The sequence below is a fragment of the Pseudopodoces humilis genome, chromosome 7 (genome assembly GCF_049639895.1).
Source record: "Pseudopodoces humilis isolate 2021_Gansu_Grassland_sample_001 chromosome 7, ASM4963989v1, whole genome shotgun sequence".
NCBI lineage: Eukaryota > Metazoa > Chordata > Aves > Passeriformes > Paridae > Pseudopodoces > Pseudopodoces humilis.
The window spans coordinates 13,475,684-13,500,133 of record NC_142206.1 but is presented as its reverse complement, the minus strand read 5'-3'; the positions used below and the strand labels follow the sequence as shown (position 1 = coordinate 13,500,133).

General features: G+C 35.5%; 1 protein-coding gene across 4 annotated transcripts in view; it reads left to right on the top strand.

Annotated features, from left to right (window-relative positions):
- SOX6 (SRY-box transcription factor 6) overlaps positions 1–24,450 on the top strand; it is a 372,529-nt gene that overhangs the window by 55,679 nt on the left and 292,400 nt on the right. The gene's annotated exons all lie outside the window — the stretch shown is intronic.

The following is a 24,450-nucleotide window of genomic DNA, read 5'->3' as shown; positions in this document are numbered from 1 at the left end:
TTAGAGGAAATGCTGTGTGGTGCTATTGAGGAAACACTAGGATGAGCAGCATTTACTGAACTAGGAATACATTTTTATATCCCTTAGAGAAATCTGGCCTTTATGGTTTCAGCAAAATCATGGTCATTGAGGCCACAGCTCAGGAAAATGTTTCAGAATATGCCCAAGGTCAAATATATCAAATTGGACTGCACCTAAACAGAAATACTTTGAGATAAGGAAAGCTAGAGGAGAGGATCTGGGAGGAAGATAGTTATTCATGAAACAAATAGAAAGCTTTCAGAATTGCTGTTTTGGCTGGTCCTCAGCTTTAGTCAAGTATAATAAGGAAAATCTAATGGCCCTAGACTTGGCACGATATAAATTATTGCAATACCTCATGTATGATGTAGTATAAAAGAAACCAATCTATGCAGCTTGTTCTCTTAAGTCACAAACATAGTTTATGAATAAATATTTATTCAATCATTTGTGGAAAAAGATGTTCACAAAATTGCATTCATCACTGAAAAAATATGGCTGGTACTCTTCTCAATATGGAAATGTATTCAATTTGTACTAACCCTTCCTCTTTACAAATGTTCATTTTTACATATGGTTTTGCTATTCTATTTGCACTTTCCTTCATTTACAGGTCAGCATTTTTTTAATGAACATTCTCAGTCAGAAATAAAGAAAATATTATCAAATAAGATAAACAGTTTAAAACCAAGTATTACCATTGAACAATAGTTCTGAGAAGGCAATATAAAGTGATTACTGAATTGAGAGGGAGGAATTAGTTATATTCTTTCTGGCTTTGCTACTGCTTATTTTCTTTAAGCAATCAGTTTATTTTCTTAATTTTTCTCTTTTATAAATAGAAATAGTAATATATTAATCTATACAAAGAGTAGCTCTTTATACTTCAATATAGAGCACACTTTCCATGGAATGGAGTAAATTCAGCAGTAGTTTCATGGTGAAGTTTTTGTGTACCAAACTAATTGGGTGAGAAGTATTGTAAGTATTGTTCAGTTCATATTCATGTAGTATTACAAACATAGAAAGGACTTTAGTAATTATATTGTAAGCAATTGGTCTGAGTCCTGCTCTTCTCGGCTGACATCAACAAAGAGCTGCAGTAAACAAAAGTGACATAAAAAGGTACTTTGAAAAAAATCGTTGTGTTTAGGTCAATCAAGCAAGTATTTAAGCTTTCATGAGAGCTATGGCCTGTTTTGATCACACGACTGCACACTGGCTGTTGCAGGGAAGGCTGTTAGTACAGCTGAGACACCTGACATATTGTGGCTGTGAGAGCTGGAATGTGGTTCAGCAGCCTGAGCAACGAAGCTGAGTTGATGGCTGCATGAAATGATGAGCCACAGCCTGGCCTATGATTGGTGTCCTCTGCAACCCAGACCTCAATCACAGTGACATGAATATCCGGAGAAGCCAACACTGTGCTGACTGTTCTTTGCTTAAGCAACTCATTTTAGTGTTTAGCACTGTATATCTAGAAACATATGCTAACCTTAAGTTCACATAAACTGAAAATAAAATTAAATGTAGGAGGTATTGATGGATTCAGCCCCGAGTTTCCTCACATACTGAGAAAAGCATTGAAGAACAGCTTCTGCAGTAATATAGGTTTAGAATTTCTTAAATCATCTCTATTGTAACTCTCCTAATTTAGAAATATTCTGTACATGACAGATACAGATTCCTACAATGTGGTAGCAGGCCTATGTACAATGTCATAAATGAGACTGATAAAATAGAGGACCTGAGGTTCCTTTCCTTTCAAAAACTTGATTTCTGCAAATACTTATGCATGTGAGCTGACCGTGGAAGGTGATGGACTCAGGATTGGGACCTGAGACTGAACAAATAGGCCCTAAGCAAAGGAGATGGGAGCTTCAGGGGTTGGCGTGGAAGATAAGAAGTTTGCTTGTATAAGGAGTTTTGAGAATAAATTCTAAGAAGTATTTAAAAAATGCTAATGAGAAGTGTATACCTTTATCATGTTAAGCTATAATATTTGGGCATGTTTTTATAGCGTGTTTGTTTGATCTGTACTCCAAAGGGAAGGAGTGCAGATCAGTGCTGGGAGATTGATCTTTGAAACTGTGCATATTTTATATGGGAATACAGCAAGATCAGCTAAATGCTACTATATGTCTATACCAAAGCTATTTCAACCAAGGGCTATGATAACTTTTTCCTCAAATTTTTTAAAGTTTTGTCATAGATGCGTTCTGCTGTAACATGTAATTACTTGGATCATCCAGTTCGGGCAACTTCGGGAATTTTTTGTCATATTTGGCTAGTTTTGTTCGGAGGAAAACAGGATTGATGATTCATACAAAAGTAAATTTCATGGAAAATGTGACATTTGTGCTTTTGTTTTATGGCCACAGAGTAATTGTTCTAACTAAATGTTACTTTTTTCAAGAATGTGGTTTTAACATGGTTTAATTTATTTCTTTGTTCTTCTCAAGTAGGTTTCTCCAGTAGTAAACTGCAATAGTTATTTAAAGAGATAAATGGCAAAATAAATGTCATCTAATAACACAGCATTTAAACCAAATTTTACTTGTACATCAGCAATTAGATCTTTTTACTAGCAGTTCAGTTTTGGTGTAAACATTTTATTGTGACTTGGCTACAATGTGAAAGCACTGACAGAGTGAGAAAAATAAAACCTGAAATGAGGGGTGTTAAAGCCCATGAAGCTTCAGTGTCTTGAGCTCTACAGTGAAAAACCTTGGTTGAAAACTTGGTGAAAATATTTGATTTTATTCCCAAATATAATTATATTTATTTAAAAACTAACAACAGGATTTTTATTTTAAGAAGCTTTGAGAACAGAACAAGAAACAGAAAATGCACACATGCAAACACATTATGACACAACAAAACTGACACCGTGAATAGGTAAATTTTATCTTTTCAAACACTTACTCTAATCAGCATGTCAACAGAAACATGCTTTGCTTCAAATTCAATATTTAATATTTTTTCCTAATCTTATTTTTAAGGTGACATTTATAATTATTCTTTCTTTTAGTTTAATTTGGACTTTTTCTATTTACACCATGAAGCATCTGACCAAAGAGATTTCTGCTTTGTATTTATACCAGCTTATTTAAAAGGAGAAAATGATTTAATTGTGAATATTTGTACAAAAAAAGTCAAAGAAAGCACAGCTTATTTGGAGCAAATGAAGACATATAACTTTGGTGCTATTACCTTATGGGTTTAATTGATATCATGTGATGTTCTAGTAAATATAAATATTTTTATAAAAAATATATATATATATAATATATATAAATATATCAAATATAAATAATAAACAGTAAATATATTTGGGAAAATATATGGTCTCTACTTTTGACAAAAACAGGATACTGAACCCAAGTCTCAAAAAGTTGAACTCTATTTTTCTCTTCCTAAGACAGGGTTGTTAATCAGCATTTTGGTCAAGGAGATGTTTCCCAGCTTATCACATATCTCTTTCTATAAATGAGTGTTTCAAAGTTCCTATTAAGACAGAAAAGTGATGCCTAACTAGAATCTCTGTTTGCTGCAACCTTTTTTGGCTTGTGTGTGCTGGAAGAATCAGAGGCCTTTATCCTCTTCTGCCTCCTTTCCTGCTGACATTGTGACATGCTAATGTAAAATAATCTAGTCGAACCATCATTTTACTAGACCTTCAGCAATTTGAAGTTCTATTTTCCTGGGTTTATTTTATAAATGGTGAATATAAAATCGATTTCTAGTGGAAACTTATCTTGCTGTTTTTATGTAAGGGTTGAAACACACAAATTTTCTAATAAGAGAGAAAATTCCAGTATATAACATGTGGTGTAAATCAATAAAAATAAGAAAACAGACTTGAATAATTTTTTTTGTCTGAAAATGATTTCCTAAATATCCATATCTTAGATGTTCTTAAGAGACAGTAAGTTGAGTAGAAAGAAAATGGAAGCAGGAAAAGCATTTCTTTCTAAAACCTGGTGCCCAAACACATTTGCCAGTGAGGATCTGATAGATGCATTGTTGCATCCATCCAGCTTCATAGTTGTACCTGAAGAGAGGAAGGTGTGGGAAAAGGACTCAAGGGAAGGGAAAGGTGGCTGGACTAAGAACAGGACAGAACTCAAATACCAAACATTTCGTTTGTTTCTCAGTATCTGAAATTCTCTCTCCCCAGCCTGTGCATCTAGCTGGGATGTCTGATGGGCTCCCCTGTGTGATTTTATCTCAGGCTGTGTGGTTGTGGGAGGTCACCTAGGGACTTCTAGTTCTAATAGAAGGAAAGTCTGTTGCGTGATGCTGGCGCAGAAACCTGTTCCTATCTGAGTTCCCATTTACCTTCCGAGCGCAGCAGACATTATTTTGGCTGCTTCTCTATTGACAGGCTGATAATAAGTAAACAAATAAATGGGTACACAGAATACTTGTATTGTGAAAGCATTGTATTCATTTTAGACAGTTTTTCTTACAATAAACAAACAGTGCACTTAAACTAGTTTTGGGATTTTGATATTTAGCTTAGCGCAAAAATCTCCTTCAGTTCTTTATGAAGAATGAAATGTATGGCACAAGAGAAAATAGAGAAAATAACAGTTTTCATTTGCATAAACCCAAGGGGTTTCAGCCTATAAGACTCTAGCAGTTAGTGGAATGAGGACACCAGTGTGAGCAAGAGCACCATCCAACCAGCTCCTGACACATTGCAGAAAGACAGGGGCCACATGTGTTGCCTTTGCTTACTTTCTGGTGAAGTTGAACCATTTAGAGAAGCTGCTGCTAGAAATGCTTTTTCCTTTTTCAAAGGGTTGTCATGCTCTGTGTGTAAGTGGGGCTTCCTTGTTCTGCCGCTGCTCCATATGCGTGCTGGATGAGATCCGTGCAATGCACTAGATCCATCTGCTGTCTTAAAAACTCCTTTGCAAAAGTGCTAAGCAATAAAATGCAAATCCTCATCCAAACAATTCTATATGCAGTTGAAGTTGCGTGCAATGCTTGGGAGAGTGGAATAGGAAGTACTTCTGTTAAGATCCCCAATTAAGAATGTAGAAGCAAAGTACGTGCACAGGTCCATACCTGGACAAATTTCAGCAAGGGACAGGCATTTACAGAGACTAAATATTTCTGGAAGAAATGGTTGTTCATCACAAACCCGAAATTTACAGTAATTTAAGAACTACAATGCAGTATTTCAGGAAAACTATGAAGAGAATTTTCTTTAAGCCATGCTGTGAGTAATAAATTATATACAGTATTTCTCATTTTACATAAATAAGACAAAGAATGTCTTATTCTACAGTATGGATGAACAATATCAACAGTTGATGTCAGCATTAACTTTTCAAATCATATTATTTAAAAGGGTGAGGGTTATAAAGTGTCCACAGACAGCTTCATTTTCTCTGTCTTCCTAATGCTCATAAACCAAATGGCTGTTTGATTCATTTATTGACATAAAACAGAATTGCTTAGAACTAACCATTCATTCATCATAATCAAAGCTACAAGAGAGAGCAGGGTAAGAGGTTAACTGCTTGCTAGATGTACCAAGATCTTTGGTATGTACCAAAGCCTGACTCAATAGAAATCTGATAATGGTCTGCTGAAGGTAAAACATAAGTGTTAATAGCTAAATAAAAAAAATTGATAAAGACTGTGCTATAAAACACTCACATTTCTAAAGTTAATTAAAAAGAGCTGAACGAAGTGAAAATTAAAAATTTTACTTTAAGATATTAAAGATAAGATAAAGTATAAAGATCAGTTCTAAAAATAGGTGTATTTTATAAAAATTAATTTTCCATCATTTTTTTTTCTTCTTGGCAATGCTTTAATTAATTAAAATACAAATAATGTGAAAATGTTCATTTTTTACTTTTAGTAGTTCAAGTTCATGCACAGTGAAGAGGAATTGATATTTTTGTGTGTTAACAAGACATTGAACAAAATCAATTTGAAATAAGTGGGAGCAGCTTCTGTTCTTATATATGCATGTGATGGATTCAGTAAGTGTGCATCATAAAATATTCAAAGGCTACACTTAATTGTGTAAATATAATCCTGGCTCTGAAACTTGGTCTCAAAGATGCTCCCTGCAAGATCCAAAAAGCCCCAGGGGATAATTAATCCAATTCTCCATTGCTAAAACAAAGCAGGTTACATGAGTTTTATCATTCACTTCAGCCTTTCTCAAAGAAACAGTTCAAAAAGTGTAAAACTTCACTCAAAGTTCTTGTTTGCATGAGCTGAGACACGTGGTCTTGCAGACAGCCAAAAGTCTTGTACAGCAGCAGAGTGAAGAAGAATGAGTAGCTAGCAAACTGGCTGTGTATAGGAAATTTCTACTTCATATTCCTATATATTTTCTACTCAAATGCTTTACTAGTTTGGAATATAACAACTTTAAAAAAAAGAATTGGTCACTGTTATGAGACAACTAGAGTTACATCTGCTGAAATGATCAGAGCAAAGCTCAGGAATCTGAGGCCAAACTTAGTAGGGTGAAAGTGAAGTAAAAGTTGCCCCCCTCAACCCTCATAATTAACTACCTAAAACTTGAGAGGTGTTTCTACAGCAGGCACAGGGGATCAGAAATGTGGTTAACTTCAGAGTGTATGATATTAATTCTTAATTCTGTTTCAGCAACACTTTCATGAACATCACATCAGGCAACCCTTTGCCTTTCAGAGACAAGTGAAAATGTTCCAGAATTTCCCTGGTTTACTAAAAAATTCTATGATGTCCATTAATTCATTCTTGCTTCTGTATTTCTGAGATATGTTTTAGACTAGAGCACCCTACCTTAACAGAATACACACTATCAATTTGGTTAAAACAGGACATTTTCTCTTTTCTTTGTATGTCTTTCGGGTTTGTTTGTACTGTTGACATTGTGTTTCTTTGTTTCATCTTTACTAAGTGATTATAGTTTGTGTAAAATCCAGCAGTGAATTTAAATAACTGAAATTGTTCTTTCTAAGATGCAAGTTCTTATTTGTCAACACAAGGTTTCATGCCACTTTGCAGCTTCTTAACCCAGTATTTTTAAAGTATTGTTAGAAGGTCTTAATTTTATGGAACATTTACTCCTCCAAATCAGGATACAGATTTTAATTTTTGAAAAATCATTTACCCTAAAACCATATCTCCCCCACACTCTATATCCACTCAAGAGCAGTTATTAGAACTCTCTGATCCTTTCTTGCTTGGGCAACATTTAAACATTGTCAGGTTATTGGCCTTTTAATTGATTATACAGTAAGATAGCACCCCACCCTAGAAAACAGTCCATAGATTTCCTTACTGTATTCACTAAATCCTAAAATTATATCAGTGTTGGTAAATATATCTATATTGAAAGGAACCTTTTGCCCAACGATTTGCTTGATGCAAACTCTGGTATATTCACTTACCTCAGAAATATCAGATATTGGTTGCTGTGCAGTCCAGGATTTTTCTGACTCATTATGGGAATCTAATATGTTATTAAATTTTTGGGTCTTGAAATGTGATAAAGAAACAAAAAAAACCCCTGCATTTCTGATCCCTGGCAGCCCCATTCGTAAATAATCCCACCTGGGAAGTGACTATTACCATCATCATGTCTGTGTATAATTTTTATGTTAGTTACTTGGTTTTTGATGTCTTGTTTTTAAAGATGTTTTTCTATGGACATAACTGTAACTTTTAGAGCATGATGAGGGAAGCATAACCACACACATTCAACTCTTTTTTTGCTGAATTCCTCAAAACAGTTGGAAGAACTGTATGCTCTTACTCCAGATTCCAGATTTGTACATTAGGTAACATATATGTGTCTTCCCCATAGATCAAGTTGAATAATTATATAATTATGGAAAAATAAAAATTTCTCTTCCTGTAATTTTTTAAACTGAATTTATACATTCTGATTGCCACAGTTTGCATTATGGTTTTGTTTCATATTGTGCAATATTGAGCAGTAAGTTATAATAATCAGTGTTGTGCACTGTTTCAAACATTTAGGCAGAGTTCATGTATTCAAAGAGAGCTGTTTTTTAAGTCCTCATAGATTCTTGTACCCTTACCCCAGAATCATGCTAACCTAGCCTTTTTTAATTTTTTTTTAATTTTTAATTTTTCTCCCTTCTCTTTTTAATTCTGATGTTTTGTTTCTGTGTGTGAATAAACTCCTTCATTCCTCCAAAACAGCCATCCCTTTGAGATGTCTGTTGTTCATGGGTTTTTCCTCACCCACCCACCTGCCATTAACTATTTGGTTACCACTTGAAATACTTCATCATCGAGATTCAAACTCATTGTCCCATGGCCATTGTTGCTTAGCAGAACACCCATGCTTGCTTTCCACACAAATACACACACAAATTAATAACTGAGTGGAACTCCTCCTCCTCTGTGCTCCAGAAGGAGCTGCTCCAAAAAGAAGCCATTTATAGTATCAATAAGCTGCTTCTCCAAACCATGTACAGATGTGTTATTCAACCAGTTAATATTGGGGTAGTTAAAATCACCCATTATTATTTTTCTGGCAGATTTTGCCACTTCATTAATATCTTTCAACATACTGAGTTGCTTGGCTGTTCCTTCTTTTACATGGCTTATATCATATCATGCCATCACAGCATATTCTGTAGTTTCGAGTTAATTGCCCAATTAACAGTGGTATTCATGAAGTGCTAGGAAAATTCCACAACTAATGATTTGGACAATTTCAAAATAGGTTGGTATTTCATAGTTTAAAATGTCAAACATGCCAGTAGCTGCAAGCTTAAGACTGTGCAGGCTTAGAACCCAATAGCTCAAAAATTCTGCATCTCAAAAATCACAATCCAGCCCTCAGAAACATGTTTCCCAGACCCAAGTATATCACTGTAGTGAAGTTCTGCACTACATTAATTTCTTCCTAGACAAGTGAGGTGGAAGCACGAAATGGGGCCTCCTTGGCTTCTCTGTATTTTGTGAGAATATGGAATAAAAACCTTCAGGCAGCAGTGAATGCACCCTCACCCCCAACCTGGCCCCAGATGATGTTTATGGCAGCACTGGGGACACTGCTGCAATAAGGGATGTTTATATGCTTACCAGACTCAGGAAAATGAAGATGTGAGTGAGCTGGAAGGTTGTAGGATTTGCTAGGGCACTTTCTACTTTTCTTTCCCGTTGCCTGGATTAGGTAGGGATATTAACAATACGTAGTTAGCTTTGATGGGTCATTGTTCCCAGATGCAACTGAGAGTTGCCAATAGACTCTCTAGGCAGTGATCTGATTTTTTTTTTGTTTTGTCTCACCAGCTGCCATGCAGAGATGCCAGGGGATACAGTGCCTCTCCTTTCTGCCTTTTCTCCCTACCTTCTGTGCCATTTGTGAGTTGTAGGACTGAGGTCATGGCATGGAATTAGTTTACAGAGACTGGGGAAGGACTGGGGCTGTAAAATAATTTCATTATCACTACTGAAGAAAGACAGTATTCATTTTCAGTCTTGAAACTCAGGGTCAGAGACAGATCTGAGTCTGTCAGAGGTGTGATAAAGGAGACAAGCCACTGCCTCAAAGCTAAAGGATCACAGGCTCAGGGGGTATTTTTAACATTTCACACAGAATTATAGAATATCCTGAGTTGGAAGGGACCCACAAGGATCATCGAGTCCCACTCCTGGCCCTGCACAGGACAAGTCACAAATATCACACCATGTGCCTGAGAGCGTTGTCCTAATGCTTCTTGACCTCAGTCAAGCTGGTGCTGTGAGCACTGCCCTGGAGAGCCTGTTCCAGTGCTCAACCACGCTCTGGGGGAAGAACCTTTTCCTGATATCCAACCTAAACTTCCCCTGACACTATTAGTGTGTTTTGAATTTCCCTACTAATCCAGCCTATTGAAACTGTATTGGTGATCTCATGCAAACTGCTTGGAGGTATATACATATGTGATTAAGGCCTTAATTCAGCAAGGTGTTTTAAATACTTTGAGGTTCTTTGTTGCAATAGACAGGATTTTGCAGGAGTTAAAATCCAGTGAATACTGAGTTCTTTGCTGTGATTGTACTGATTAAGTGAGTAGGGCTGCTGGGTAGCTCTTTTAAAAAATTAAATTACTGACATACTGTGTTGTTTAGAACTTCCTTTTAGTCCTTCTTGGAGTTGTGGCAGATTCTTTAGGATGTTATAATTTACATTTTATAACAAAAATGTAGTGAATTGTCTCATTTCTCTTGGCAACTCAGCAAACTATCATTAACATTTTTCATCAGTATTCTGTTTAGAGTTTTCTAAACTGAACAGTATAGTGGCAACAGCTCATTTTTAGATGCTGTTACAGTTCTTTCACATCTTTATAGTTCTGTAGTAAAGCTGAATTTACTGGCTACCTTGAAAGCGGAGTAAGGCAGCATTAGAATCTACATTAAAGTGATTCAATACTCTTTAGAGAAAAGCCTTCTTAACATGAGATCAGATACAGTATGTGTTTTGGGGGTAGTTTTATAAGGATTGCAAATAAACTTGAACACTACCAACAACAGCTGCTTTTTGAAATATTGCTCTGTCCAGCCCAGTGAAATTTAGGGGATTTTTCTTTGCTCTAAGCACATGTGATGGACATTGGCATTCAGGGAAGCAGCACCTGCAAATGGAAGGGAGGCTATATCCTGGAGACTAATTTGGTGGTTTAACTTGGTAAAGATGGCAGGGATCAGCTTCTATGCACTTGTTTCTCCTTGAGAGTTAGTGCCACTCTCCAGTCTCTGGGGTAAGTACCATGCTCTGATATATTTTTCCTAAACATTCTTCTTGGTGGCTATTTAGATTCTGTCCAGTTTGGGTGCAGAGAGAAGATATTTTTCGTAAGTTTTCATGAGCTAAGAAAATGCAAACCCTTCAAGGTCATTCAGTATTTGTGTCCAGGCAGATTGACCTGTGGTGATTGTTCCTGGTTTTATGACTCTGAGAAGCTCATTTCATCTTTGTTTCTTTTCTTAATTTTCTATAATTTTACAGCATTTTTTTTTTTCAGACTACAACTGTAGAAGGGATAGCAAATTCTGGTGCCCAAAAGAGGGATTAGCCGTAAATGGCTGTAACACTGCTTTCAATTATTACAATTATAAATACAGTAGTTGCAGTAACTACTGCTACTAATTGTATTACCATTCAGTAGGGGCAATTTTAAACTATTGACGTGTTAATAACTCTCAAGCTACTCACATTCGCTAGGAAATATCTTACTGCCTTTAAATGGTACATGGTTTTACATGTTCTAGTTATTATAGAAATTATATGTTTCTTCCCTTTTTAAAATTTTCAATAAATATGTGCCAAAGGCTTATTTTCAGATTAAGCTTCAGTTGTAGAAATATCCCCTTCAGCCAATCATAATTTTAAAGAATATTGCATTTATATAGCTATGGGAAAAAATTAGGGTTTTTTTAATGTAAGATGTGTTCATGCAGTTCCCATCTAGCACAATAGAACTTTTAATGTTCATCAAAGAAATGCTTTCACTACCTTGAATGCAGTAGTTTGATGTTATTTCTTTCAAAATGTGACAGGTTTTTAAATTTTTTTTTAGGTCAGATTTAGTAAGTTAATTACACTGGAGCCTTAATAAATTTTGAGAATATGACGAATGTCATCATCAAACAGAAAAATATTACAAAGAAAATTAAGATTTCTTTTTTAAATGGTTTTCTCTGTTTAAAGTAAAGTTTTTGTTTTACTCCAAAGTAGGAACTATAAAATTAAGTTCCAAAATAAGTTCCTTCTGCTATCAATCAGTTATTAAAATCATCTATTAAAATCATCTATTAAAAGTTGCACTAATTCTATAAACTGAAAAACAGCAGGGATCTAAAAAGTAATTTACCATTCATTGTTAATATAATCACAATATTACCATTAATGACTATAGGGAGAAATACAGTATTATAAACAAAACAGAATAAAGCAGAATTATTTTTTCAGTTAAAAAGTAGAATTGGCAATTAAGGGTTAGCTTACTAAATTAAAATGAACTGGTGATAGAACATAGAAATAAGTAGTATTATATAATTTCTAAGATCTAGAAATATTTTGTGCTTTATCCAGCTGCAATCTAAAACTTTATTTTGTGGAAAATGGTATTTCTAATAAATATATTAAACTTTGTCTTTATAATTTAATATTCATTGTTGATAATACTCAAAAATTTTGAGAACTGATGTTTAACCTTCAGATTAGGAGTTCCCAAATAATTGGCTACAGCCATTAATCCAGGTATTTTTATCCCTTTAGTAATGCATATGAAAAGTCACTGAAATATGTTACAAATATGTAATTCTGTCCAGGGAAGGTATAAGTGATATTATTAAAGGGAACAGTTTTAGCCTTTAGCTCTTTGCATTGAAAGCTAGGTTACTTATCTGAGTCAAACTTGCTTTCTAATTTCTCTGCCAAATTTGACGAAACATTTCTTTGGTAGTGTTGCAAAAGTCTGTTTGCAAAACCACTTTCTAAGCCTAACAAAGCTGAAAGAAGTGTTGAATTCTGCAGTCCTAAAGTGTTCTTTCTCTCTTCAAAGCTGTAGGATTATAATTTTTGGTATTTTTGTGAGTGGAAGGGAGAGGTTATCTGGTGTTAAGGAAAGCAGCAATTTTTGAGACTTTTTCTTTTTTTAAAGAAAGCAAATACTTGTCTCTCCAAAACAACCTCACGGAGTAGCTCCTTATGCAGTGTTTAAGGCCAGTTTATTTGAAAAAACTGTTCTAAAAACAGGGAGAAAAGGAAGAAAAGGATGATTCCTAATTACAGCTATTTCCTGGACTGTTTCTCTGTTTTGCTGTCAAGATTCTAAAAAACCTAAGAGTTTACAAACTAAACTCCAAAGGTGATCCCAGACACATCCTGTTCTTGGTTAAAGGTTCTGCTATATCACTGCTAGGACAGAAAAGTGAAGTGCCTCTCCACCAGCTGCAGAGAAAGAAGGTGATTTGAATGTTAATGAAGGACAGAAGTTTCATAGTAACAGAAAAACAGAGGCTCTATAGATAAGAGAATATTTTCCCAGGACATCTCAGTCTGCAGTTGTTGTAACCGGAGGAAGTAATATTACTAAGGAAGTATTTAAATGTCTTTAACAGATATTAGATGATGAAGTGGACTAGTCATTATATTCCTATCCAAGCTCCAGTTCATGAGAGGTCTATTGAAACACAGTCTTTTGAGAATATCCACTTAGTCCTGTTTCTAGACTCCCAGACTAGTTAGAGCATCCTATTGATCTACAGAGTTCTAACACAAAAGATTTCTCAGAGAAGTTACCAAAGTTTCTGCTTCATATGGCAACAAGGATCATAAGGTTCAATGTTTTTATAAATTTAAATGCTGACACTCCCCTCCTGCCCTTCTGTCTCAGCTGGAAAAAAATCCCTGACCTAACAATGTTGAAATTCTTTCCTGATATTTCCACGAGATTTTTTTACATGTCTTGTATGACTGTGCCCTTGAATTGTTCATAGCTCTTGATGCAAACATAAGAATTCCTTTTTACTCCTGCTTTCTCTTTAGTTCTGCTCATTCATTGTTTCAGGAGCCCTATGACACAATCTGTTCTTTAACTGTTTGATCCATTCATGTTGGTAGTCCCACAAACAGAAACTGGCATTCAGGGCCTTCTGTGCCATTCCCCTGTTTTAGAGTTTGAGTCAACCAACTTATACTTTGAGGTATTCAAAGTAATTGAGCCTTGGTTGGAAGGAACCTTAAAGATAATATCATTCCAACCCCCTGCCATGGGCAGGGACACCTTCCACTCGACCAGCTTGCTCAGAGGCCCATTCATCCTGGCCCTGAACACTGCCAGGGATGGAGCATCCATAGCTTCTGGGGCAACCTGCTCCAGTGCCTCACCAGCCTCACAGTGGAATTTCTTCCTAATATCTACTCTACACCTCTCCTATTTCAGTTTAAAGTCATTCCCCTGTGTCCCATCACTTCATGCCCCTGTAAAAACTTCTTCATTGGCCTTTTTGTTACCCTCATTTAGATACTGGAAGGCTGCTCTAAGGTTTCTGCATAATGTCTATATTAAAAGCATTATTATTGATGTCCTCAGCGGTTGTTGGGTTTTTTTAAGCAGATAAACAGGAAAGTAGCAGTGAGTTCACAATAGCACCACTGAATTGCTCAGAGAATGGCTGTGAGCCTATAAAGGTAATGCATTTGTCATTCTGATGGATGACTTTTCCTGCCCATGAAATAAGGGAAGTAATATGTCCTCATTCCACTTAGTTCTCTCTAAGCAGAGGCATATATTTGGCTGCCAAACTCTCCTTTCCATTCTTCAACTAATCCCAGGGAAAGATGGAAATATGTTGAAAAGCCCGTGACACATGGTGGATGAGTGGTTCTTTGCTCCCAGAGCACTCATCTGTAGTGCTTGATAACCCTATACTTTCCCTTGCTTTTGTTTAGTATCTTGATGGAATTGCTGTGGTATCCATTAAGATTAAATTTCTGTCATACACAGGAGATGTGTGGCTTTCTGGAATGATAAAACCCAATTCTGGCTCTCTGAATACCCAGTAGAGAGCAAAGTGAATATCAAACTGGCTTACGCTAAAACTGAGGAACATGCAACAAGTTGTGTCCCTCCAAAATGTCTTCCTCTGTTGCTCTCTGTTGACTGTATTGACTCACATTGACCTGAGAAATTTCAGAAAAATGTGAATAATATTTACTTTGAAGGAGAAAAAAAAAGGAGCTTTATAACCAAGTGTTATTTCAGAATGTTGATTTGCGAGGACAATGGAGCAATGAGCTCTCTTTTTCCCCTTAGATTCTGTTTTTTTTGCTTCCTTTTTCCACATCCCCACCCTGTAATTTCTTCTGTGTAAGACAACAAACTCTGAAAAGCACTTATGTAATAGTTCATAGCCTATTTAACTTCCTTGCTACCTATCTTTAAGTACCTACTGTTGCCACCATTACCATGATATCCGAGTATCTTCCAATAATTTTTATTTTTTTGAACAATGTTAACTTTAGATAATTTAAAAGGAGGGAAGTGATAGCTTTGGTCACAGTTTCCAGTCAGGATTGGAAACTCATATACAGCGTCTTGAGAATCTTCTCTTGCATCTTGTACTGACACTGGTCAAAAATACAGAAATTCTAAGTTAGGTTGATTATTTATTTATTTATTTATACTATTTTTTTTCCACCAGGATAAATCTGTATTCAATAAACAGGGTGAATAAGCCACTGCTGGGAGGTTTAGTATTACAAGTATAATTTCAACAGAATTATTTTGATTTGCCTAATCTAAGTTTAGCCTTATACCTCTAACTTGTATCAAAGTTACTTTTGTGAAGTCACCTTTTTCACCATTTATTCATCTCATAAAATTGGTAAAATGTCAGTGGTGTCATGGGATCAAATATGCAGATGCTCCTTCTTTTTCTTATTTTTACAGTTGTACAGGGAGATGCTTAAGGTTAATTCCAGAAGGATTCTAGAAGCTAAGTGAGAAAGTAATGTGAAGACCTCTGGAAGCCTAGACATGTTATCCTGGTTCTTACCTTTACATATAATTCAGTCTGTTGTCATGTGCTGATAATGTTAAATATCATCTAAGCATTCTTTGGACTATTTGTTTCCACATGCTACTGGCACATGCACATATTTCTGTCTATTTTTTAATCATCCATACTGGATGATTACTAATCATCCATACTTTTCCTGTGTTAACATTGATTCCTGAATGCAAACCAATTCTGCCAGTAGGAGAAATTTGTATCTATTCCATGCGTTAGTACTAAATCATGACTTAGAAGTAATCATAACTTAAAAGGCCATTCCTTAATTCCTTCCAGCTGAAGTTTCTTCTTACTCTGTGTTGGAGTATGAAGGTGTCTCCTTTAGAGGCAATTCACTTCAAACTGTTTTACATCTTTAATTTGTTCTATCAAGTGGTATTGGACACAAAAAAGCCAGAATGTTCCCTGGTACAGACTTTAGCAATGTTCCTGTGCAATTACTGAGGCAGGAAAAAAGGGAAAGGGTAATAATTCTCAATGCTTGTTTTCTTACAATAGAAAATATGTGTGTAAATCAGATATGGACTACAAATCAGAGTTATTTTCATTAATTCTCTGGTTAATGTTTTGTTCATATGTACATGTTGGGAAGATGATTCTGGAGAACAACTGAGTAGGAGGATTCTTCTCTGTAGTCAGCCCTGACTGATAGCTTTGAAGCAATCTCCTGTCTGTGAGAACATATAATTCTATGGTAGATGGGATCTGCTGGACATGCTCTTGAAGAAACAGACAAGTTAGCAACATTTTCCACTGGCAAATCTCCAGGGAAAAATATTTCCTATAGTTATTGTATATCTTTATACTTCATCTGCATGCTTTAATTTTTGTATTTCAGTAATCTGCTTATAGGGTAGAAGTAGCTGCAGAGTTAAGAGTGGTCTCAGCTTTTGACCACAGAATGTTTTATTCCAGAGCACTTCTAAAGTATCTGAAGACTTAATATCCACAGTATCAGTTTCAAAATACCAATTTCACCTTGCATATCTAGGGAATGCTTCAGATACTTGACTCAGACAACCTTGACAACAGACCCTACCAGGACCTCTGCAACGAGTAATTTCTTCCAGAAATGCTAGCAGATTTCTGTCAGAGTTTTGCTTTAGGTTTGACAAAAGTTTGAAGCCAGCCTGGTATTTGTAATAAGTTATATAGAATGCTGGAATATGTGAAAAATTCCCCTCAGTTCAATTCAGGAGTCTAAATCCTTCTGCAAGTTTAAAGTAGCAATGCTTATAAGTGTCCAAGACACTTGTTTTAAAACTTGAGTGAGAATTCATTCTCATTTGTTGTTAAATTTGAATTTTCTTCTTTAGGATCCTTTTAAATACAAGAGGCTTGCTGTTGAAAACAGGATGAACAGAGCTTTGCTAACTGACTAATTAAAAGTTTAATCAGCTAACTGTACTTTTTGTAGTATTGCTGAAGCCTAGAGCTTCAGTGGAGATCAGATTGCTCTTTAAAAACCCGTTTGTGCAATGATTCTATTTCCTCCTTTTAACTGTTTTGAGTACAGCTTCACTGTGCTATGGCGACAGGGAGAGGAGTGGAGCTGCCTCACCCTCAGCAAATAGCTGAATCCAGGAAATGTAGTCCTTGGTGGTAAGCTCATGGAAAGGGATCAAAAGTGTTCTGTCGGGTAAAAAAGTTAGGGAAAGCTGATATATTCTTTCATTTTCAAGTTTTTTGAGAGTTACCTTTTCAGTATTTGTTCCTTTGAACTCTGAGCTGAATGGCAAGTTGCCATTTGTTTGTTTGTCCTGTACTTTGGTGCATTCTTAAAACCTTTGGGATATTATTTTCTGAAAATTTTATGTGCTACTCTGTATTATTGCACCTAAACACTAAGTTTCTTTCAGTAGAATACATTAAATGCATATGACAGGGAAGCACAAAAAATATATGGAAAAAGTGAACTGGATAATGAAATTCATTGTGGTTAGACAATTTTCTAATAAGTAAGAACATGTGTTTGCTCTCTGCTATCAAATATTGACCTACTGTGAGATTTTTTTTTCACTGAATATCAAAGAGAGAAGAACACCCACAACCTACCTTGTGCCACTACCATGGATTTGCCATTCACTTGCATTTATTGACTCCAGTAAAGCCATTTTATTTGACTGCAAACTATTTTTTTCACTTGAGGAAAATTAAACTTTTTATCATGAGTATGTTCAGCATACCACGAATAAAACTTTCAGCTCATACTTTGCTACTTCTAGTTTATTCTGCAGTACAGTGAGATTTTTATATTAGGAGTGTGTTCAGAGTGTGATGTAATTGACCTAGACTGGAACAGGAGAGCACAGATGCCCAGCATTTTGGAAGCTGAATGTAAAACAGATAAACTAACTTACAAGTAAAACTTACTGCAATTTAGTAATTTTATGCCTTTACATGAGTGCAATCTGCTACATTACAAAGCCAGAGCATGATTAATGAAATAAGCAGTGTCTTCTGAAGTAAAGCCAGAGAACCTGGCAGACAGCACTGAAATGCATAGGTAGAGGTAGAGTTGTTTAGTAAATGGGAGGAACCTGTTCTAAGAATTATCATCGCATTGCATACACAGTAAGTATTATTATTTATTTATTGATTAATAAAATACTTTCAAATATATTACCCAAGTAGTTGTCTATGAAAAGCTTAAACTCAATTAGAAAACAGAACAGGAACACTGATTCTATGGATGCAGGACAGGCCTGACCCTAAATGACACAATCACTATCTACTTCTAATAAATCAGATGAGGCCTAGAGCAGTAAATACCATCTTGGAGCATCACTCTGCACAGAATAAGTAGGAACTGTCAGCTGTGATGTTTTGTTGTGATACACTGATGTACATCAGTCCAGCTGAAGGTTGACAATTAACTTACTCTAAAGTGTTATAGTGAGTCATCAAGGAGCCAAAGCCTTCAAGGCCTGTGCTTTGCTGTAGAACTCTAAATAAAAGGCATTGTACTTCTGTTGGTACACGTGCTCAGAAGAAATGAACATGCATTAGTGACTTGAGGTCTTTCGTGAGCAATTTGTGCTGTATGCACCTTTTTGGTACTTGTTGTCCTTGATTTTTGTTGGATAGACCTTTGATATTTTGAAGATAGGATGTAAATTGAAAGGACACATCGAGGACCAGGAAATTGATTCTTATCCAAATTTTAAAAACAAGAACATCTGGTTTAAAAGTATCCAGCCACCTCAGATGAGTCTGCAGGAGTCATTTGATGCAGTAGATGAGGAAAGTTTTACAAATAACATAAACATAAGTCAATAGTTTCAGTTTCAGCATCCTGTACAAAGCAAAGCACATCTGGGTGAGCTATCTGATTTGTTTTTGCCCTGCAAAGTCATGAAGTCCAATTTGGCTCTCTGATGCAGACCAAGCTGGGTGGATTAGGTGTAGATGTTCTTAAAAGAGAAAAAATGGACACTTGGCAAACTTAGCAGGTATTTTGACACACTCTTGGAGCTGATAAGAAAAATCATAAATTTAAACGTTACCTTGTCTTGCACAGGAACCAGACTTAATAAATGACTTTGAATTTTTCATGAACCACTGAGCAGCCTGTGTTACTAATAGGACTAAGGTTTTTTGGCGGGGGAATTGGGAGGAACAAGACTACGAAAGATGCTATAAGGCTACTGATGGAGTGTCGTATAATTTTACTAGTTGCATAACTGCTTTTAACTACTAAATTCTCTCTGATTAAAATAACAATCGAGCTTGTAATTTTTCTGAACAGCTGCTGCTACAGGGGGTCATTACCTTGGAGAGCTTTGAAATAATCGTACTCCTAATACATGAGTTATGTAGTCTCATGTTTTACAGCAATGCACAAAGTTTAAAGTCTATAGTAGAATGTTATTTGAAAGCTGTCAAACCATGTTAAAAAAGACTGCATCGTCAAAGGCCCTTGTGGCCAGGATTCAACATGTAGCCTTGTCTTACTCATTATAAAATGCATGTTTATAAAGTTCCACAGAGCATCCAATTCCCAATTCACTTATATCAGCAAGACTTAACTTGCTCATTAATCTAAATTCTTTTGCAACTTTAATCTACATGTTTAATTAATCATAAAATGAGGCGGTAAGTAATTTCAGCAATGTGTGGCTTGTTATCAGATGCATTTAATCACTCTTCTGTGAGCTCATTTGGAAACACCTGAAGATGTCGAGAGCAGTTTGAATAAGCATAAATTATTCTTTGTCAGTGTACTTCACTCAACTAATAAGACATTAATTTAAAAGGCACTGTTCGTCATTTTTAGATCTTCACCAATATTTTTAGCTTAGCAGTATAAATCTAATTGTACATACTGTATGATTCCCAACATAGTGCCCAACATTGAAAAGGGTAAGAGTTATATTGAATTCATTTTTCTTATTTACATGTAATTATATAATGTAATCGTAATTTTAATGAGGATTAACCATAGGTATCAAATCTGTTAACTGTTCAAAATGTTTTTGGAATAAGCTGCTAATTACTTGAAATGCTAAAGAATATTAGATGATACAAAGAGTTATAGATTCTGTTTTTTCTTTAGAGATAATAGCTTGTCATATTTGGAACACTTGTCACATAGTAACTTGCTGTAGATATGTCTAAGTAGCTCAAATATAGGTAGGATTAGCTTTTGAAAGTACAGAAACAAAGACTACAACATTGCTGGGCCCATTATATGAATAGCTGCTCTTTCATATGCTTAAGCAGGATTACATTGAATGGAAAATAATATTCCCACTTTTCCTAGTCACCTAACTATTATGTAGTTGATGATGGCATTCTGAAAATAAAAAAAGACATGACCTCAGAGCATATATTTCAAAGGAGCTGAGTAAGTCATACATCTCTTCATGTCAAGAAAATGGGAATAAAAATCACATTTTATTGAATGTCATCACCTGTCTCTCTCTGCTGTAAGAGAAGATGACATTCTATAAGAATAATTATTCCACTGGAAACAAATTTATTTGCTTGCCATGGAGCATCTCACTTAATCTTGCGTTTGAACAGTGGACCACATTCAATAGTTGACTGGTATGTTCCAGTATGGATCAAAACAGGAAAGGGGAGGATATACCATTTTGCCATGAAATACAAATCACTTCCCTGCAATTTTTTTCTGCTGTATTTAATGTCTGTGAATGAACTCTTGTTTTCTCTGACAGAGCAGCGCTCTAACAAGAATAATATTGCTGTAAGTGCCCTGCCATGTTAAAGTTGCCGCACCATTTATACTATAGCAATAAATTGTGGCAGTTGATCCTTTTCCCCTGCTGTCTGCGTGTTCCTTTCTACTACAATTTAGGTTTTATTTTTATTCAGCTGCCTTTTGCAGATGGAACTGATTGTTTGTTTCTAGAGCACTAAGAGTTTGAGAACAGTAAACCTTTTGCAGCATCATATAGTACCTATCACCAGGCTGGACAGTTTAATAACATTTTATGAAACCACAAAAAACTATGTACAGATTGCATTTAGGGTCTGACTAAAACACATACAAACAAGGAAATATGAGCTCCTTCTAGGCCTTGCTCCATGTAAACGTTTATTCCAACTTATTTACTCCATAGACCATAATGAATCCTTCACAGGTGTTACTTGGCCTGTTTTTTGTCTGCAAAATGTCTCTTAAAACATTTGCGGTCAAGTTCTAAGATAAAAAAGAAAAAAGTCTTAGTTCAGTAAACTGAAAAATAACCAGTTCAATTTTTCTATATTTGCTTCTAAGTTAGAGAGTTATCAATGCCTGACTGTAAACTTTTCAGTGTGTGTGGATAGAGGTTTTTCAGGAGTCTCTCAGCCTGTTGCTGTGTCTATTTTGAACCATTGTTACCTATGTTCTAATTAGCTATGTAGCTAATTTTTTTCTGTGGATAGCCCAAGATGAAAACTCGTTCTTCCTCTCCCCCACCCCCCCCATTTTTTTTCTAGATCATGGACAACCAGAGCTAAAATGTGAGTGTTGCAAGAAATCCTAGAACAAGAGGCATCATTGTTATTGCTTTAATAGATAGCTTTTTTACAACTTGTGATAACTCTAAGGAAAAAAATGCATATACTTCATTAAGCAGTGAGTGAATTTGTGAAGTTTTTCTGCTAATCACGTTGGCCTTTGAAGCGAACCTTTTAATCACTTGTTTATATAGAAATTGCAGAGAGTTCATGCTAAATACATCCAATTTGCATAATATATTTTGGCCTTTTCTAATTGTTTGGATGTATCTGTTATCTGCTTCAAGCCAAAAATATTTATTGACTTTATGGACTCATATGGGATGTTTTAAATGGAAATTCTTCATAAAGATACAGCTTTTGTGTTTGCAAAAGCTCATGCTTTCCTGTTGTAAGTGAGAATCCTGTCTTTGACAGGAAAAACTTGCATTGAATTCCAGGGTTAAAAACTTAAATGAACAGTCCTCCCTCAAAGAAGGAAAACAAAGCAAAATAATTTTTGCCTCATCAAATTTGTGCCTTTAAAGTTTGCATTTTCAAATGTTTCTATTTCTATAACTCTTAAATGTAAGATGTAAGACTCCTTGAAAATGTATAGAAGATGAGATTCTTCTGCTTTTATTACTCTGTCATGGCTTGAACAAGAAATCCCACCCCAAAACCCAAAAATCCTACATGTGTAAGCGGTGGCATCATGGTGTTTTGCTATAAAGCTAAACTTCTAGAAACAGTGACACATCATAACAACAGAGGTGTTTGTATTGGAGCACCTTATTAATTGTACTTAAATATTCCAAGGCAGAGAACAAAGTTCTCAAAGAAAAGGATAAAATTGTTCTTATCATTTTATCTCATAGTACAAATTCAAGCAGCTATGTGGAAGACTCATGTCTGAAAGCCATATATGCCAGAAAACAAGTGAAATTGCTAAATTTTTTCCAGAAATTGAGGTAGTCAGTAGATGCTGTAGAAATTAGATGGAATCTCTGGAATGGTATGCTAAAAGGCCACACCTACAATACACAAAGAATTGAAAAGCTAGCAATGGCTTGAAAAAACAAGTATGTTTATTAGCTGAACACTCTCCTAAAAGGGAGGAAACACAGTAACAATTCTCTCAAAACTTTATTTGCTCTGATAAAAACGACTGTGAAATATTTAATTTAAAATGCCCAAGTGGAGGGAAGTGCTAATCTATAGTTTCCAGAAATGTACTTGGAGTTTTTTAGCTATCTTTCAGTGGTTAGGCCTCACTATTGCTAGAAAGCAAAGGATCTGGCAGCCAAGCACAACCTCAGTTTTGAAACAAAATCTCAAAAGGTAAATCTCTTAGCTGAGGGCTGTGAATCTTATGTTTTTTTCCTAGTTTACATACGTTTGAGAGACTGTTCCCTCTTTTATCAAAATGTGAATCTGACTCTTCTGCTTGAGTCAAAATATGAATTTGAATTAATGACCTTTTCCTGTTTCTAAAGTAAGTGGTCCACTCTGTGCTTCAACTTTGTTCTTTGTGGGATGTGAAAGAAACTTCTGCCTGTTGCATTAAAAACAGATCTTGTGCTAATTCACTTTTACGTGAATTTATGAGATTTTGATGCTTGAAATTGGCTACCTGGGCCAAAATGCAAGTGCAGTAATGGTGGTGTACTACGTCTTGTCCTGGTCTCTTTAGCATACCGTTTCCATTAATTCAAAATTGTTGAAGATTCTCATGTTGCAAAGGAACCACACAAATGAGTAACAATGTAAGGTACAAGGAGGGTCCTGAGCTACTTGAGGCATTGGTTTTGGCCAGTAGCTGCTGTTTTTGGCATAAAATTAAGTTCAGTGTAAGAAGAATTTTTTCATCACAAAATGCAGCTTGTGAACATTGCATTCTGCAGGATGTCCCGAGAAGGGAAATACAGCAGATTATCAAAGGAAATTATAAACTTCCTGCAATTTCCTAGACATTAAACAGGAGAATTTGTCGTACTATCACACCAGGCTTTATTACATTTAGGTGATTGAAAAGCTCAAAATTTGCACAGAGAAAGTAAAAAAAAAAAAGATATTTCATTTAATTATTTTCAGATGCATAAAGGAACCTCCAGAGACATCTACTTAATGCTGTGGGAGTTTTGAAATAGGCAGTATCTTTCTAACAAACATGTGACAGCCCTCGAGTTTGCTTCAGAGACTATGTCTGACAAAAAGAAATCATTGAGAGTAGTAAACTTTTAAAATACTTACTATTTATCCTTGAGGGCATCATTAGTCACCAGCGATGTGGCTACTTTGGGAAGGAAGAAATCTTGAAAAGCCCAGGAAAATATTTTTGTGAATTTTATACCAGCCTTTTTGGAGTAGTACAGCACTCTAAAGTTGATTTACATGCTCTCCCATAAATAAACTCTATACAAGATCCATTGCTTGATTCAGTCAGGCCTATGTTTGGGAGAAACTTGACACAATAAATAAAAGTCTCCTGTTGTACCAAAGAACATTTTAGTCCCATGAAAATGAAAAGATTAATAGAATTCTTTGTGTTATAGATGAAGTTAATTTTACTCATGACTATAAAATATAGGAAAAAAATAATTTAGAAAAACCCACAAACACCACAAGCCCCAAAATACAATAGGGTATAATAAAAAGAGGAGGGGAAAATCCATTTTTGAAATAAATTAGCCTGCACTTTTATTACGTGTTGTAGGTCAGTTTTGTAGCAATAGTAAACCTTTTAATATAATCTCTTTTTTGAAAACAGACTCTTCCCTGAAGTTAAAGAAATCTTTGTACTTCAGGACCTATTTTTCCACTTAAAACTCAGTTTGGCAAACTTTCCAACAAGTCCATGGTAGAACACATCCAAAAGCTTCTCAAAGAGATGGTGGGTGTTTTAGAGTTCTATCA